General features: G+C 48.6%; 1 protein-coding gene and 1 long non-coding RNA gene across 4 annotated transcripts in view; one reads left to right on the plus strand and one right to left on the minus strand.

The window, feature by feature from the left end:
* The window catches only part of GALNT14 (polypeptide N-acetylgalactosaminyltransferase 14), a 208002-nt gene that overhangs the window by 43948 nt on the left and 145188 nt on the right, over window positions 1-18866 (plus strand). The window lies entirely within an intron of this gene.
* Window positions 14923-17478, minus strand: LOC115290193. The gene is made up of 2 exons (XR_003908009.1): window positions 17346-17478; window positions 14923-15634 (listed from the first exon to the last, which is right to left on the minus strand). It is a non-coding gene; the product is annotated as an uncharacterized LOC115290193 (long non-coding RNA).

Genomic DNA, 18866 nt, shown 5'->3' on the forward strand with positions numbered 1-18866 from the left:
AGCATTGCAGGGGCATACAAGAAGCATTTGTGTTTTTGCTCATAGACCTGCGGGCTGGCTAGGGTTCCACAGATCTAGGCTGGGTTCCATGCTGTGGACTGCATTATAGTCTGTGCCACATATTATTCATCCTCCACCATCCAGAGGCTGCCCAAAGTATATTCTTATGGAGGAAGACAGGAACCAAAGAGAGAAAGCCCAACCTGGCAAGCACATTCAAGCCCTTGTTGATGGTACAACTGCGCATCTCATTGGCCACATCATGTCAGATATCCACGCCCAACATCAGTGGGTTGGGAAGTACACTCCCTCCTATCATGAAGATTGAGAGAGGGAGAGAATGCTTGCTAAACAATAATATACCATATCCTTTCCTCTTCGGTGCCGTTGTTCTACTTCTCTGGCTAGCCAGACTTCTGAAAGAAGTTGCCCATGCACGATGTCCCCAGTTCCTCACATCCCTTGCTCTCTTCATCTCCGGTGGCTCTGCCACAACCACGCCACCTGGGCTCGTCCTGTCAAGGTCACCAACATCATCCATACTGTTAAAGCCAATGGATGTGTTTCCACCCTTGTCTTACTTCCTCCACCAAGGCAGGGAAGTCACTCTCTCTTTTTGGAATTCCTTTCTCTTTTGGGTTTTACTACTTTAGCAGCTCTTAGCTTTGTCCTGCCCGCCCCCCCACCCCCAGCTCCTCCTTTGCCCCCAGCTCAGTGGTGGCATTTCTGATAATAGTCTGGAATTCCTCTTCTCTGCTTCCTCTCAACTGCATCTCTGTTCACAGAGTTTTAATACCGTGTCTATGTTGGTGACTCCTGAATGTATGTCTTGAACACAGGGACCTGAGTCTTAGCCTCTTCTGCTATTTTAGCTGTCTTGACATCGCCATTTGGATGTCATGATCATGCCCAAACTTAGCACATCCAAATGGAATTGTTTTTCCCTCTATAATTTGCCTCTCAATGTCTTCAGCCTCCACTGTAGAGGTCCTTTTTTTTTAAATTTTTTAAAAACATTTTATTAGTTTTTGAGAGACAGAGAGAGACAGGGCGATCAGGGGAGGGGCAGAGAGAGAGGGAGCCACAGAATCTGAAGCAGGCTCCAGGCTCTGAGCTGTCAGCACAGAGCCTGATGCGGGAATTGAACCCACGAACCATGAGATCATGACCTGAGCCAAAGTTGGACGCCCAACCAACTGAGCCACCCAGGTGGCCCTCCACTCTAGAGGTCCAAACAGACCATATTGGCACCTGCCTCAGATTCTTTGTAAAGGCTGTTTCTTTATGCTTGAAATGCCTTTTGCTCTTCTTCTCCCAACCCCCACACCCCTCCCCATGGCTGGTGTCTGGTCATCTTCCAGGTCATATAGTCAGATGTCACTACCCTGGAGAAGCCTCCTTCACAATTCAATCTGAATGAGGCTGCGTTCTCCATGCTGCCTCATTTTTTAATATTTCCTACCAGTTAGCATAATTGGTCATTCTTTTATTTGTTCTCTTGGGTGTTTTCTGTCTCCCTGAGTAGAACTTCTTAGCAGGCACTGAGTAAATATTTGTTGAATTAATGAATTCGCAAGGCCCTTTGAGATTGTCTAGCTCACTGTTTGCCAACCTACAGGCCCTGGACCCCTGGAGGACTGTGGAATTATTACCCTGGGTCCGCCGATCTGTAGTACACCAGTCATTGCTTTGCTGTCAGACAACTAAATAATAAATCTCACTCACAGGTATACTACTGTTTTTCAGATGATAATATTGTAATGAATAAAGTACAAATTCATTTGAAGGGATTATTAGATTCATAGGGCTATTTTATCTCACCTATGAACATAATTTGTATAACTTCTATCTTTATGGCTGTAACCACAGCTGCAGAAGGATGAAGGTGCTTGCTCAAGGTCATTCTTCAGCAGTAGAAAGGCCTGGAGGGGATGGAAAGGAAAGGTCAAGGGCCTGGGGAGCTGTATTAGATCCTGGTGATTAAGAGCACGTCTGTGAGGCAAATCCTCTGAGGGTACCTGCTTCAGCAGGGTGGTCCCATGCTCATGGGCCTGAGCTGGTTTGTGGGGTTGAAAGGCTGTGCCTTGGAGGGTAGGAGCAGGTATAAGGGTAAAAGTGCTAGTGAGTCTTTGTTCCTGAAAACCAGGGGTTGACCTGGAATAGGTAAGTCCAGAGATGTTGGGATGCAGTGAAGGCCTGGTGGCCCGGGTGGGGGGTGGGGTAGCAGAGCAAATGCCACGTGTGGGCACAAACTGAGCAGTTACATTAAAGGAGCATCAGAAAAGCATGAGTGAGCTGAGGGTTCACAACAGTGCACAGAAAGGAAGCAGAATGACCGCTGGTGAGCCCACTGGAAGGTGTAGAGGGAATATATGACAGAGGTGGCAGGGTCTGGTGTGGGACTTGAAGTTCCCTGGTGAGCACATGGGTGCCTAAGCTAGGGTGCTGCAGAAGCTGACTTCCCTACCTCACCCACTGTGCCCCCTGCCTCATCCCTGGACATTCCTGTGGTTTAGGCTCCCTCGTTGTCTTTTGGCTCAGCCTCGAACTCATCTGTGGCTGTTCTTGGGAGCATCTTTTTAAAGCTCCGAAGGGCATGCTTGAGCACTGGCTTCATGCTTTCTCTAGAAGTCTTCTTTAAAAATGTTTATTTATTTTGAGAGAGAGAGAGAGAGCGCAAGAGCACAAGGGTGAGTGAGGAAGGGGCAGAGAGAGAGAATCCCAAGCAGGCTCTGTGCCATAAGCATAGAGCTCCACGTGGGGCTCGATTTCATGAACCATGAGATCATGACCTGAGCCAAAATCAAGAGTTGGATGGCACTTAACCGACTGAGCCACCCAGGCACTCCTCGAAGTCTTTGTTCTATCCTAGACCGCATTTCTGGATGCCCAGAAGATGAGGAACAAGGAACAAGGAGACTTCAAGTCAGGCTCCTAGTTAGAGAAGTCAGTCTGGTATTGTTAAGTGCTCTTAATGGGGTAGTGCGATCTCTTCTGTGTGTCTTATGGGTTAAGTACCCTGGCAAGTTGGCAAATGTCTGGTTGAAGTAATGTTTGCCATGTATGGAGGGCTATGCTGCACCCCATGCAGTGCTAAGTGTGACTCACCTGTTATCTTTAACACTCACACCAGCTCTGCGTGAGCCAGGTTGTACATGAAGACACTGAGGTTCAGTGAGGTTAAGTGACTTGCTTAAAGCTACTGCGTTATGAAGGGGCCGAGCCTTTATTCCAGTCCTGATGTGTAGTGTCCGTACCCACACTTCTCTTTTACCAGCCTGCCTCAGCAGTGCTGCTGCTGAGGACACCTCCCCCACCTCCATGACCCCGGGCAGGCTGAGCATTAGAACATGCAGGAGCTGGGAGCACCTGGGGGGCTCCGTCTGTTAAGCATCTGACTCTTGGTTTCCACTCAGGTCATGATCTCATGGGTTTATGAGTTTGAGCCCTGCATCAGGCTCTGCTCTGACAGCATGGAGACTGCTTGGGATTCTCTCTCTCTCTCTCTCTGTCTCTGTCTCTGTCTCTGTCTCTGTCTCTCTCGCTTTCTGAAATAAATAAACTTAAAAAAATAAACATGGAGGAGCTAGACACATCTTCCATGGGACGTCAAATGCCAATGCACAGAAGACTCTCCTGACCCTGAGCTTTCTACTTTCTTCCATCAGCCATTGAGAGTTTGGTGCATGTTCCCAATCCCCATCCTGATCCACATCCTCAGGGTTCCAGAATCAACTGTTTGAGCCTTGGCCAACTCACAGAACCGCCTAATAGCTTCCTTGTCTTGAACAGCTCTCTTCTCTTAGCCTCATATTCCACTTCTCCGAGACTGTTTTCTCACCAAAAAAAAAAAAAAAAAAAAAATAATAATAATAATAATAAAAAGGGAGGGGATCTAATAATGCTTATTTTGGATTGAGTTTCAGGAGGTGGCTTCCTGCAGTGGGTGTTCTAGCGTGGGCGTGGCACGTGTGAGCTGAGGCTGAACTGGGACCCAATGTGCTTTCTCCGCTGTACTGCTGATCAGCCGCCTATAGAAATCGTGTTCCTAAATCCATCCCCAAGTCCCTCGGTGAACTGAGGGGTCCCTGGCAACAGTCTGTCACCAGGACCACTGTGTGGAGATTCACTAGCAGTAGGAGAGGGAGTAGGGACCCACGACTCTGTGATGTCCTTTTCCTCAGGTCACACATGGGGTCTGGCGACATGGGGTCATGGTGACACATGGGCTGGCAGCTGCCTGACATGGAAGAGCAGAACTGTGGCTTCCTGAGATTGTTCAGCAAGTGCCCAGGCCTTTCTGCAGAGGCACATCCGCGGAGGCGGCAGATGGGAACCCCAGCCCCACCGCCCCACTTGCTGATGTGGTGGGCAAGGGCTGAGTGCCCCCACCTGCCAGGTCCTGCAGTGAGGCACTGGGTAGAGGTTACCACTTGGGGGAGGAGAGGGAGGCCATCTGAAGCTTTGTGATCCCAGGCCCAGCTGGACTCCATGTCCTCACCATCCCCTCCTACCCCCTGTTCTGTTTTCTTTAACTCGAACCGTCAGGAGGAAATGATTAGACTAGGCAACTCGTTAACAGTTATCGATTCACTACATTCCCTTCACCAGGTGCCTTGAAGGGATAAGCCAGACATGGTTCTCAAACAAGAAAACCCTGCTCTGCCCTAAGGAAGATGTGGTGCCTGGCTCTCTGACTCTGCTGGCCTTTGATGCCCACAGCTAAAGGCACTTGGGGCCACTTACAGCTTCCATCCCACCCCTGGGTTCTGTGATAGGTCTGGGAGAGATACCAACCATCCCAGTTTACCTGGCTCTTTCTGGCTTTAGCACTGAATGCCCCATGTCTTGGGAAGCCCATCAGTTCTGGGCAGGCCAGATAGTTGGTTACATGAGCAGGGAATACTTCATCTTCATCCTCCTCAGTAATAATTAATTTTGAGCACTTCCCATGTACCCAGCTGACCTGTGCCACACGTTCTAAATCTTTGGGAGGTCCACACACCCCTTCAGGAAGCTGAAGTTAAGTTGCAGCTAATTTGTCTAGTTAATTGTTGCATTTCCCTGAGTTCCTAACTCATGGGTTGAGCATCTAATCAGCTTCCTGTGGGCCCCATCTAACCCTCTTGTTCTAAGAACTGGTTCCTCTTAGCTTCTGCTTTGTCCTGGTCTATGGCTGTCAACCTCTCCTATGGCCAAGGCCTAGTGAGTTCCACAATCCCCTGGGACCAAAGTCAGCTTTGATCCTGACATCCATCCCAGAATTCTATAGGATCCTGGAGTGTCACACATGAACTTCAGTCCCTAGGCTTGGCCTTTACACCTGCACTCTGGACCCCTCATGGCTGCTTTCACCCGTGCCTACTTATTTGCTTAGTAATTATACAGATCTCCCTCAACTTATGATGGACTTATGTGCATGGTAAGTTGCAAATATAGGTAGAAAATGCATCTACTATACCCAGCCTACTGAATCTCATAGTTTAGCCTAACTTAATGTGCTCAGAACACTTACATTAGCCTACAGTTGGGTGAAATCATCTAACACAAAGCCCATTGTATTAAAATTGTTGCTGTCTCATGTAATTTATGGAATACTGAACTTAAGGGGAAGAACCAGAGTGGTTATCTGGGCATAGGGGGTTTGTAAGTCTCTGGGTCATTCATCCTCAGGGTCACACAGCTGACCGGCAGCTCTGCTCGCTCCCACTGCCCAGCGTCACAAGAGAGCACCATGCTGCATGTTGCTAGCCTAAGGAAAGATCAAAATTTAAAGTGTGGTTTCTACTGAATGCATATCACTTTGCACCATGGTAAAATAAAAAAAGTGCAAGTTAAACCATTATAGATTGGGAACTGTGTGTAGTTGGTGCTCGGTCGGTCTTCCTGGGATTATCTCCCCTTTTCCTGTTTGCATGGGGAACAAGTCCTTTTTGTTATCAGCCTCAGCATCCTGTAAGTAGGCCAGTAGCCCACTGAACATAACATGATATACTCCAGAGGCATGTATAAATGATTTTTGGATAGGGTGGGCTCGATTAAAATCAAATTGATTCAAATCATGATTTGAATCACTAGTCAGGAAGAGTCGATTGAATCAATATTTTCCCTTCAAAAATGCATTCATTTTTGATATAATTTTAACGCACAGTCTTCACAACTCTGACAGAGATAGATGTGGTTTTCATTTTTAGAAGTTACATACCATGCATTTTTAAGCTGTGATTTATTTTGACATTTCATTGAATCAATTTTGCAGCCACTTCTGAGTCTTGAGTGATGACTTGGTTATTTTATTTACCAAAGCTAATCAAACAAATGTGTATAATTTTCCCAACAAAATAAGCATGTGCACTTTGGAATGTTTAACTATTTTTTGCTGTAAATGGAAAAATGTGTCTTTGCTGAGATGAGTTAGACTAGTTAGGGCATACCCAACCCAAAATACTTATCATATTGTATTTTGGGCCAACTCAGTCTGCTTATTTATGTGTTAGAAGAGAAAGGTGAGCTTTTGTTGTTCCCAAATGATTTTTAAATGTAGAATGAATTTTCCTTCTTTGGAAGACGCACTTGGATGTGTGGAGAAGCAGCAGCTGTGGTCACACTAACTTGGTGTTCCTCTTCATCCTTGACGAATCTCTATGTGCTTGACTTCCGCCAGCCATTGGCATGGCCTTCAGCTAGCCTCACCAACATCTTTTGTGATTAATTGAGCTTTACCCTGTATGAAATGCATACTTTTTATAGAGATCAGTGGATTTTATTTTAAGAAGGTGTTTTCACAATAACAAATCATTTTATGGAGTTAGATACAGTCTTAGAGAGGCCTATCTCATGGAAGGGCTACTTCTATTCTTTCTGCATCAGAACATTTGGGATACATAGCGCTTTAGAGTTCCAGATCATGGGACGCCTGGGTGGCTCAGTCAGTTGAGCATCTGGCTTTGGCTCAGATCATGATCTCACGGTTTGTGGGTTTGAGCCCCGTGTCGGGATCTGTGCTGACAGCTAGCTCAGAGCCTGGAGGCTGCTTCAGATTCTGTATCTCCCCCTCTCTCTGACCCTCCCTTGCTTGCACTGTCTCTGTCTCTCAAAAATAAATAAAAAAACATTTTAAAAAATGATGTTAGAGGTCCAGATCACATATTTGGGTTTATGAGTTTATCTCTGTCTCTTCTGGTCCTGTTTCTGGCTTCACCTCATGGCATCATTTCTTATAACATGGACATATACATTCTCTACCTGTGAGGAAGTCCAAGTGCTTGATGAAAGATGAATGGGTAAAGACATGATATAAATATACAGTGGAATATTATTTAGCCATAAAAAGGAGATTCTGTCTTCTGCAACAGTAGGCGTGAAGCTGGAGGATATTATGCTAAGTGAAATAATCCAGACACAGAAAATCTACATGATCTTATGTGTGGAATCTAAGTCAAAGTCCTAGAGGCAGAGATTGGAATGGCTTCCGAGGGCTGGGGGAGGGAAAATGGGGAAATGCTGGCTGAAGTGTGCAAAGTTCCAGATATGAAAGCTGCATAAATTCTGGGGATCTAACATAGAGCATGATGACCATATTTAATAATGCTTTTATTATATGCTTGGAATTTGCTGAGAGTAGATCTTAATTGTTCTTACCAGAAGACAAAAAAACAAAAAAAGATAACTCTGTGAAGTGATGGCATATTATGTTTAAAAAAGAAAAAAAAGGATCTATATTTTCTAAGCTCTCTAGTTTTGTTTAATTTTTTTTTAGGACTTAGAATAGAAATGCATTTGTGTTTACCCTTTTCATATAGTTCTAATTGAATAGAACCATAACATTTTAGAGTTGGAAAGAACACAGTGAATGACTTCCTAGTCCCATCCGCAAACTAACCCTTTAATTGTGAAAATTCAGTGACGTACACAGGTGACAGGCCTGGGGTGAGAAAACATGTCTTCTGGGTCTCCTGGAACAGGGTGTTTCCTGTAATAAATCATGCCTGGATTTGGGTAATTTCTCATCTTAGTCTTCCTCTTCTGGAACGTAATGAGTTTTTAAAACTATTCTTCATATACCATCAAACTTTTACTTATTTATAGTACTCCTTTACTGGACTGTACTTAAGAGTCTAAGTGTGGAATGGATACCACATGGTTTCTTAGTGGGGACACCAGGTTTAGAACTAGGGGACATCAATTTGCCTATTTTTATTAGAGGACACTAATTTTATATTTATATTAGAGAACACTAATTTTCCACATAGAATTAGAGGACACCAGTTACATTTAAATTTCAGCTACACAATGAATACTTTTTTAGTGTAAGTTATGTCCAAAATATCACGTGGGATATACTTATGCTAAAAACATTACTAGGTGTCCTGTATTCTATCTTGTAATCCTGTTCTCTGTGTTATGCAGGGTAATGTGTTTTGTTTGGTTTCCCATGATGTTTGTAAGATGTCAGCTAACACACAATCCACCTTGCAGGTGGCCAGGCTTGCTCGAGTTACATTTTCACACTCTACTCTTCTGTGTTGTTCCATTAGAAAAGAAATCATTTTGGTAAGCTCTGATGACCAAATGGTGCTCCAGGCACCCTTTTCATGAATGTGCACCAGTGCATCCCTTGGAGAAGGGGTTCTGATGCTTGCAGAGCTCATCCTCTGCCTAAACCAGCTGGTGTGGCACCAAGGAGGGGGCTGGCCAAATGCATGACTTCTGGAGGCTGGAGTGGTACCCTGAGCACACTGCCTGGTCTTCCCTGGGAACCCCAGAAGGTTCTACACTGGGGTGACCAGCAGAGGGAGCCAGTGAGAAGGGGGCTGAATGACAGGAACCTCACTCAGCCCAGAACAGGAAATCTAGACCCCTGGTGATGGAACAAGCCTGGGGGGAGCTCCTGCAGACACATTTCCTTGGCCAGTTGGTGGGGAGCTCACTGCAAGCTGTGTATCGCTAGATGCATGGCTTTCTCATTGGAGGAGCACCTCGTGTCTGTCTTGCCTCCTAAGCTGGAGCCCGGCCTATTATGGCTCTGGGTTCAGATAAGCTGTTTTCCCTAAGGTGTGAACACCTCAGCCATATATCCTGGGCTGCATTTCATTTCTTCTTTGTTTTCTCGAATGGAAAATGCTCTGTGGCTGCGGCCTGGGCCCAGCCATCTCACTCAGAAGCCAACCCGTCTGCCTGGCATAGCTCCCCTGCTTCCCTTCCAAGGCCTTGAGGTGGGCTTGTGTGGCAGGGCCCCCAAAGGAGCCTGTGTTTGTGGCCCTGTGCTCCTCCGGTCTGTAAGCCAACCCTGCTTTGCCCTGTTCTCTCTCCACAGCGAGTTCTCTCAGGCCTGAATCTTGTCCCCAGCCTTGGTCTCCTGTGCCAGTGCTGTTCCCTGCTGCTTATCTTGGTGTGTCACCATGCTGTCCAGCTTCTGGATCTTTGTCGTGAGTGAACAGCCTGTCCTGAGTGGTCAGTGTGGCCCCCAGGATTCAGGGCCCTGAGACCTCCTTGGTTCGGACACTGTGCAGGGCTGGGCCCAGGGAAGGATGAGGATTGAAAGGATGAGCACTTCAGACTTAGACCTTTTATCCTAAAGCCCTCTAGTTGGCTTTAACTCTGGACACAATTTTCGAGTAACTTGTAAAACAATAGGGTGTCTTATCCATGTACGTTCCTTTTGTGAGGGAAGGGCTGATTGAACCGGAGCTGGGGCGCAGACCCGGTGAGCTTGCGATCGACTCATAGTGTCAAACCTCATTACTGTTTCCAAAGCCTTGCTGGAGCTCGGCAAGTTGTCGAGTAGGATCAGTACCGTTCAAGCTTTCTCCTCCCGAGCCCGGCCTGTCCCTGCCAGTGTTGGGGCCACTGTCCCTGCTGACTGCCGCACCTAATTGGTCCTGGCCTTTCTCCAGCCTTTGCATCGCAGACCCAGCGGCCCTCACTGGAGCCAGGTTCCTCCAGATTCCCACCCCCCCCCCCGCCCCCTCCGGGCCCTTCACTTCTCCCTGTTGTCACTTCTGCTGTGACTTAGCGATGTCCTCAGCTGCTTCCAGGCTGCCCAGCGTCTCTGTCTGTCCCGTACCCAGGGCCCCTGTGGACCCCGCACGATCAATCCTGATCAGGTTCCTTGGCCAGTGCACTGTAGCCTCTCACTGAGCAGCAAGGCACGTGTGGTGGATGGTAGGCCACGCTGCAGCTGTCCTGCCCTTTATGGGATGCAACCCAGAGGTGAGAAGGGTCATACGTTTGCTGGTACTTCGGGGAAAGCTGGTTTCATTAAAGACAGATAAGGAGGTAAATCAGGATTTCTGGGGATCGTGGAAGGGGACTTCTGGGCACTCTCAATGTTGTTATCGGATGATAGAACTGTTGATTATTTTTAAGTCTCTTTTCCAACTTAGGCTTTTGCTTGCCTTCATAAAGGCACTCTTAGACCTCAGACAAGATGAGCTGGCATCTTTGGAGGTTTGTAACAGGAATGGAAATGAGGAAATATTTAGAGAGGATGAAAAAGTATTTGCAGAGATAATTGAAGGGAAAAGGGGGACAGATGTTAAGGAGGGAAGCAGATGTTAACATGGAGACAAGGAACCCGCCCAAGATGCCAGGAGCCGAGCTGTGGATGGTGAGAGATGGGCATATGTATTGGATTTCATAATCTCCTTGAGGAATACAGGAGAAAATAAATAACAAGGAACCCCACAGCTTGTGATCAAGAGGAGGCCTTTTAAATTCAGACAGTTCTTGAGCACTCACTTTTGTGGCTATGGGCAGGTCACTTACCCTAAACTCTTTGTACCCTCTTTTACTATCTGTGAAATGGGTCTAAGGATGCCCACCCCCTCATCATTGCAAGAATCAAACGAGATGGTGTTTGCAACAGCTCAGCATGGTACCTGGGATATTGAGCCCATAGAAGCTGCAGTTATTACAAAGACTGTTACTATAACAATACAAATAATAATTATAAACAGTAACCATTAGTACTCTTGCCACAACGAGTAGGGTGCCACTGTGCAGAATTCACATTCACATGGGACCCTTGAAAGCTGGCTCTGCATAAGCTTGTTGGAGCTTGACTATCTAACTACCTCAGGTGACCTTACGTCCTGGGTCATGTGGCCGGTCCCACTTATATCTGGTGTCCCAGCATACTTACTAGCAGTGCCTCCTTTGTTCTAGTTGGATGACAAATCATTTAGTTACTCCACATATGGTTCTTACTGTACAAACCAGTAAGGCAGTATTACTGCATTATTCATTGTTTCCTGTTTTCTCAAAGAGATTATGAGTTTCTTGAGGCCCCTGTACATCTGTGTATGTGTTTATTTGTGAACCTGCATGCACACACACGCACACACACCCCTCTAGTACTTCTTTTGTGTCTGTGTTGGTTCTTCTACAGGGCTGATCTCATAATGATGTGGTGACCTCATCCTTCAGGGGTCGTCTCTACAGAACCATCCCCTCCCTCTTTCACTGCTCCGTGCACCTCTCACAGAGGGGGGTCATCAGGGGATGGTGGGCTAAGAGGAGAGGGGGAGCGTTTGTCGGAGCAGAGTTGGTTCTAAAGCGTGGAGCTGCAGACAGACCATGGTTTGCATCCTCACTGGCCACTTCAGAGCTACGTGCTCCTGGGTAGTCAGTGAGCTTCTCGAGGTCGCTGTTTGTTCATACAGAGAACGTAACAAAATAGACCTTGGAGGCCTGCTAGAAGGGTAGCATTACATGGCACTCACTGGGTGCCCAACAGGTAGGAACCTCGAGCAAGACAGCACTCTGGATGCATGTGGGGAGCCCACATCCCTCCCTGCTCCCGTTCAGCTCCTTTCTCCAGCTCGTCTAGCTGATCGCCACACACCGTGGCTTCCAAGTCCATGCACCTGAGGAAGCTCAAGTTCAGCGACTTCCGACCAGGTGGATGGATGGGTCAGTCAATTCATTCAATAAGCATTTATGGAAGGTGTGTGCGGGCATGCTCCAAGGCATGGGGAACTCCCTGGTCCACTGCCGGAAGGAGTCCCTGGTCTTGCAGAACTCATGACTGTTGGAATTATTTGTAGGGGGCTTTAGAAAGGATTCTTTCCCTCACTCATGAAAGTGTGGAACTTTACAGAGTCACAGAACCCAGCATCTGGGAGGAGCCTTCCTACCATAGGTTTTGAAATTCTTGCCTGACTTGGAGTTAAATCATGTTATTCAAATGGGATATTTGTGATTCAATAATCAATTCAACAGTGAAAGGAAAAGGGGCAGGCTGCCAGTCCTGGCAGAGTAAATCATCCCGTAAGCATGTGAGGAGCCGCAGCCCCTAATAGCTCTTGTAAACACGCTGTCACTCTCAGGGTTGGGCCGGGTCCAGCCTAACCTCTTCCTGACACGTGCCTCTGTTCCCAAGGAGCTGCGGCACCCGACTGTGACACGTATTTTGCACCCTGTCAGGAAGCAAGCCTCTGTCTCCAGGCCCCAGAGATTGTTTCTGATTGTTTCCAGATCAGTCAACAAACCTTTATGGATGGAACAGCTTCTGGGTGGGTGGAGGGTAAAGGCTCAAAGATGGATGAGACACATTTGCATGTGCAAGATGTGTGGGGACAGTGGAGCCCCTCTCACATGCCAAGCCCTCCTTATACCGTCACTGCTCCCAGCAGCTGTCCCTGGTTAGCGTCCTCATCTGAGAAATGAAGCTAAGACTTGGAAGGTCAAGGGACTTCTCCAAGGTCACCGAGCTGACCTGTGTACCCAGTGCTGGCTCTCCTGTGTTCTCTGCTCAGCATGCTGTGAACTGAAAACCTCCATTAGACCAGCCTCCATTCGGTCTGTTTGCAGTGTAAACCCCGACTGATTATTTAAAAAAAATTTTTTTTAATGTTTATTTATTTTTGAGAGAGTGTGAGTGGGGGAAGGGCAGAGAGAGAGAGAGACACAGAATCTGAAACAGGCTCCAGGCTCTGAGCTGACAGCTCTGGACATGGGGCTAGATCTTGGGAATGGTAAGATCATGACCTGAGCCAAAGTTGGCCACTCAACCGACCGAGCCACCCAGACTCCCAATTGATTACTATTATGTGCAGAGCACTTAGGGCTTATTTAACATACTGGAAGATAAGGAGTCTAGGGTAAGACACAAGGGCCCATGTGGCAATGGAAAGTTCCACCTGACATACTGCGCCTCCCTTCCTTTGGAGTCTCCAAATTTGGTTTATTGTTGCCACAGCACAGACAACTTAATCTTTAATTTGTCTGTCTTCTCCCTAGAATCCAGGCTCCCAAAGGGCGAAGTCTCTGTCAGTTTTCTTGACCACCGTGTCTCCTGTGCCTAAACCAACATCTGCATGCAGCCAGCACACAACATGTGTATTTTTAAGCCCCATCTTTATAATTAACATGTTTTAAGCACATATAATATGCCAGGCACAGGGCAAAGTTATTTATGTTATTCAGACCTCATAAAATCCCCACGGAGTGAGTCTTATAAATATCCCCATTTGGCAGACGAGGACTCTGGAGCATAGCGTGGTTAAACAGCTTGCCCAGGATCCTACAGCTGGTTAGCGCGGGCGCCCTCAGATGCTATTCCTGGGTGGCCGCTTGATGCCATCGCGCAAGCAATTGGGGGTGGGGGCTGCCCAGCAAAGGTGGCCGGAGCCACTGAACTTGGGTGTTTTCCTTGCTCACATCATCCATGTACACAACACTTAGCTGTTGTGGTGTGAAAGCCCATTTATCACTGTGTGTGGAGAACACAGGGCTCAGAGAAGCTCTATGACAGTTTGCAAGCCCAGCACAGGAAACACGGTTGTGGCAGGAACACTGGGCTAGAGTCCGGTGGCCCATGTCACCCTGTCCCGCACATCTCTGCGTGGTATCCTCGGGTGCACCTTCCCTCGCCCTCTTGCCCCATCTAGAGGGCTCAGGGTTGAGGCCCGCTGTTCCTGTGCCCTGGGGTGCAGGCTCCCATGGGAGGAACACACCTGTCGGGCTTGTAGGGGGACCAGGTGTTCCCTGGTCTCTTTCAGCTCTTAAGAATTCAAGTCTGTGCGTCTAGTGAGGGAGAAGCAGAGGAAGGCAGAATTTCCCAGGGAAACCAAGGGGCTTTGAAACGGAAAGGAAAAGAGGGCAGAAAGCAGGGCAGGAGGAGGGCAGAGAGGAGATAGGCCAGGGGAGTAGATATGTATTTGTGGTGTTGGGGGGGGAAGAGGGAGAGAGGAGAAAGGGAGGAGGGAGACAGGTGGGGGGAGGAAGGAGTAGAGAGAGTGGGAGGGGGAAGAGAAGGGGAGAGAGAGGGAGAGAGAGGACAGGAGGGAGGAGAGAGGGAGGGGGAAGAGAGAAAGAGAGGGAAGGGGGAGAGAGAAGGGAGAGGGGGAGGGAGAAGAGTAAAGGCAGAGAAGTAACAGGGAGAGAGAAGGGGTAGAGAGAGTGGGAGGGGGAAGGAAAGGGGGGAGAAAGGAAGAGAGGCAGAGGGAGAGAAAAGAGAGAAACAAGGAGGAGGAAGGAGCCTGGAAGGAGGTAGGGGAATAAGCTCCCTCCAGCCTGAGCCCAGCACTGCTCCTCCCTCCCCACCATCCCCATGCCCTCTGCACAGCACACGTTCAAGACCAGGTCTTAGTACTCCATCCCAAAATGCCGTCTCTGCCTGGGTTCACTTGTTCTTCCCTGTGTCTCTGTCATACCTCCCTTTCTGGCCCCTCTGGATTTGCTCTTTCCTTTCTCGAATGTGTGGGTGGTCCCCACGCCATAGCCCCTCACTATCACCTGGCTGATATCTCTGCTGAGTTGCGAATCGGCCCCTCTGGTCCAGACCCCTGCATTAGGCAGCCCCCAGAGCCGGCCTCTGGGATGTGACATGAGGGAACACAGGGTGCCCTGCTTGGTTCCCTGCTCTGCTATTGCCATTCTTGACATCCATCTGAGCTAATAGAGACCGCGTGCACCACATCCATCCGAGGAACTCCTGTTTCCATTTTGCAGTAGGCCCTGCCAGTTACATAGCCAGTCCTGCCTCTGAGCCCAGACACCCGCTGCGTGGCCAGAAGGAACAGGAGAGATACCCAGAATTCAGAGGAAAGAGGAAGGGAGGGCCTGACACAACTGGTCAGGAAGGGAGAAAGCAGCCAGGTAGCAGCTGGGAAGCTGTGGACAGGTCCCTGGGACCAGCATTGCCACCGTGGGGTCGGCTGTGTGGACCACTCTGCCTGGGCAGGCAAGGAAAGGAGCTAGGATGTCTGTAATGAGGGAAAGGATGTCACTTAACCCCCGCTGTCCATGCTGGGTTTCAGATCTGAGAGGCTGCCCTCAGTGTTGTTGGCTCTCCATTGTGCTCTGGTGTCCTCTGGACTTTGTTCAAGAAATAGCTGCAGAAGGTCAAGTGCAGGGAGAACTCAGACTCATGACGGTCATCCTTGGTTGAGTCTGGCTCTGCTTGTCTCTGAGTCCAAGGAGGTTGTGAGATCTCTGTGCTAATAGAGACCACCTGCACCACCTCTGCAGGGGCAGTGCTCAGCCCTGTGGAGGGCCTGGCACACTCTCCAACCCTCAGTCATCACCCACACTTGCAAATCTGCGTTTTTGCCATTGGACAAAGGAGTTCGGGTTGTCCTACCCACTCAGTGATTTGGGCATTTGCCCACACTCTGGAATTAGGATGCACCTGAAAAAAAATATTCAGAACTCAGGATGTAGGATTTCAAATTAAAATTAGAAGTGTGGCTCACAGTGTGGCTTGTTTTGGCTGCACCGGCTCAGGGCTGTCAGCCGTCTTCCCTGGAGCACACTCGATAAATCACTGCTGAGCGTTTTCTCGGGTTGCCGGAGAACGGATGAATCACAGGGCTTTGGGAGCCTAATTGCAAGCTTGTTTAAGGTCATTGTAAAGTGGGCAGGTGGAAGAAGATGACCTTTGAACAGTCACCTGGGTGACTCAGTCTGTTAAGCATCTGATTGGCTTAGGTTGTGATCTCATGGTTTGTGGGTTCGAGCCCCATGTCGGATTCTGTGCTGATGGCTCAGCGCCTGAAGCCTGTTTCAGATTCTGTGTTTTTCTCTCTCTCTCTGCCCCTCTCCTGCTTGCATGCTCTCTCTCTCTCTCTCTCTCAAAAATAAATAAACATTAAAAAAATTAATAGAGGCCCAGGGTATTATATAAGCGTCTCTGTTTTTGAGGACAGGACAGCATGGGTAAGGCCTGCATGGGGTTGCCACTTATAGCCTCCTTCTGTCATCAGGGGAACGTTGGGACACAGCACACAAACCCTAGGTCTGCTTATGGGCTCCTTTAGAGACCATGGACAAGTGCTGGGCTCCGATTGAATTCCTGGCAGGTGCTCGGTGAATGAGTGTGTGTGTGGAGCAGTCCTTGGTAACCTGGGGTTCAGAAGGCCTTGAACGTGGGGTTAGCATGTGTGTCCATCCTGGGACTTCACTCAGGCTGTGGCTTATGGTTTGGACCTTTCTTCCCAGGGGTTCTTGCAGGATGCTTTGCGGAGCCCCGAGGGGATGTGTAGGTGGAGGGAGGGAAGACTGTGGCTTTGCTGTTGATTGGCTCACTACGCCAGCCCCTTTCTTTACGCAGGTTTGGGCCAGCATGGACGGGTCTCTCTCCTCCCTGTCACAGCGCCTGCTTCTCACCAGGCAAGGCAGCTCATCACCCCGTTGGGATGGGGGAGACAAATGACAGCAGTGATATGAACTGAGGAGGATTAGATAAAACCAAAGAGCTATCACACACAACGGTGGACAGTCATTTAAAAGGAGATCCATCTCGTTGTTGCCCGAGGCCTCTTGGGAGGAAAAAGACATCTTCCTCTTGCGAGTTCAATTTTTACTGCTGGGGGCCAGCCTGCAGGGAGCACGGGCCCGGCTCCTGCAGTTAGCAGGACCCCGGCTCGCCTCCAGTGCTCTCTCCGGTCAGAGGGAAGAGGGGAGGCTCTGAGGACTGCGTGCATCCAGGTCCAGCACCAGCGCTCAGGGTCCACCTGTCCTCAGGTGAGGCATTGTACCTAACCTCTCGGAGAGGCCACTTCCTTGTTTCTAAAATGGGGACAGTAAAAGCGTGTATGTCAAGGCCATCATGAAGAATGAGGGAGAGACACCAGCAAAGTGCTCAGGACATAGCCAGGGGGCAGACAGTGAGGAGTGGGGTGATAGGGCAGATTCGGGCTGCCTAGGCTTTCTCTAGACAAATACCCCCTGCTGGCCTGCCTCCTGTGGCCTTGGGTCGGTAAATGACAACAAGAAGGCTTAATGTTCTTTCTGAGATACTGATCTTCCCTCTACCCCTCTCCCAAAAGGAAGCTAAAGGGGGACTATTCTAGCATCTTATTTTTTAAAAAAATTAGTCTGTTGAGATACAGTTTACATACCATAAGATCCACCCACATAAAGGGCATAGCTTAGAAGTGTTAGTATCTTCACAGGGTTGCACGACCATCACCATAATATAATCTTAGAGCATCTTCTTTTCCAGAAAGGAAGCCCTGTCCCCATGAGCATTCACTCCCTGTGCCCCCCCCCCCCCAGCCCCTGGCGACCATGGATCTACTTCCTGTCGCTAGGGATTTGCCTCTTCTGGACATTCCAGAATGGAATTCTGGAAATGGAGTCATATAATAGGTGGCCTTTTGTGACAGATTTCTTTCACTTAACATAGTGTCTTCAAGGTCCATCCACACTGTGGCCTGAATCAGTACTTCATATAGTATTTTCTTGTATGGATATACTTCATTTTGTTCACCCATATTCATTAGCAGAGGACATTGGATGGTTTCCATTTTATTATGAATAATCCAGCGTCATCTTTAAGACCCAGGGGCCCCATCACTGTCCTGGGCTCCCAGGGGCTGGTGGTGAGCTGCTCTGTCCCTGTGTCTAGATTGGATCCTCGGGGGTCAAGAGGAGCAGGGGTTACTCTACACCTATAGTATTTTATTTATTTATTTATTTGTTTGTTTATTTATTTATTTATTTATTTATTTTGATAGAGAGAGTGTGCACAAGCAGGGAAGGGACAGAGAGAAAGGGAGAGAGAATCTCAAGCTGACAGCACAGAGCCTGTTGTAGGGCTCAAACTCACAAACTGTGAGATTATGACCTGAGCTGAGAAACAAGAGTTGGACGCTTAGCCCACTGAGCCACCCAGGTGCCTGTCTCTTCTTACTATTTAAAGCGAGTTTGCCATCAGTTTCAGACCTTTCTTGGGCTGCAGCCTTCTTCTATTTCTCCAGAAGCAACCATAACATAGGTACCTGCAGGAGGGGCCCCGTGGTAATGACGAGAGGTTCCAGTTTGGAGACTGACTTGGAGTCCCTGTCTGGGCAGCGCTGGGGCAAGGTGAGCAGTCGAGGTTCCTGAGCTTTGTTCCTGGTGCAGATGGGGAGAATCTGGACCCACAGAAGGGAAGAGGGAACCTGGGGCATCCTCAGCCTTTGTGCCTGCCTCTCCCCAGTGTGGTGGCTCATTCAAATAGTACTTCTGCACACATCCACACTGCCCGGATTTGGCTCAGCCACAGGGGAACAGTGAGCAGGTTGCTGAACACATCTGAGCCCCAGGCCTAGTCTGAAAATGGGGTGAGGCGTCCCCACTTCACGAAATATCAGTGAAAGTGAAGGGAGCTGACAGTACCGGAAGCAGAGCAAGGTGTCAACACGAAGGGTTGGTTTTATGGCACGAGTAGGTGTGGATTCCAAAGCACTCCCTTTGCAGAAGGGATAGGTTCCTGTGTCTTTGAAGCTGGTAAACTGAGGCACAGAAAGCAGCCTCAGTATCAGAGCCACTGGGGACAGTTGGACACCCTGCCCGGTTTCACAACAGATCTGGGGACAGCTGGACACCCTGTTCTCCTGAGCAAATGTGGTATCTGCCCTTCACCAAAGCCTCTGGAA

This window comes from Suricata suricatta, chromosome 4, assembly GCF_006229205.1.
Source record: "Suricata suricatta isolate VVHF042 chromosome 4, meerkat_22Aug2017_6uvM2_HiC, whole genome shotgun sequence".
Lineage (NCBI taxonomy): Eukaryota > Metazoa > Chordata > Mammalia > Carnivora > Herpestidae > Suricata > Suricata suricatta.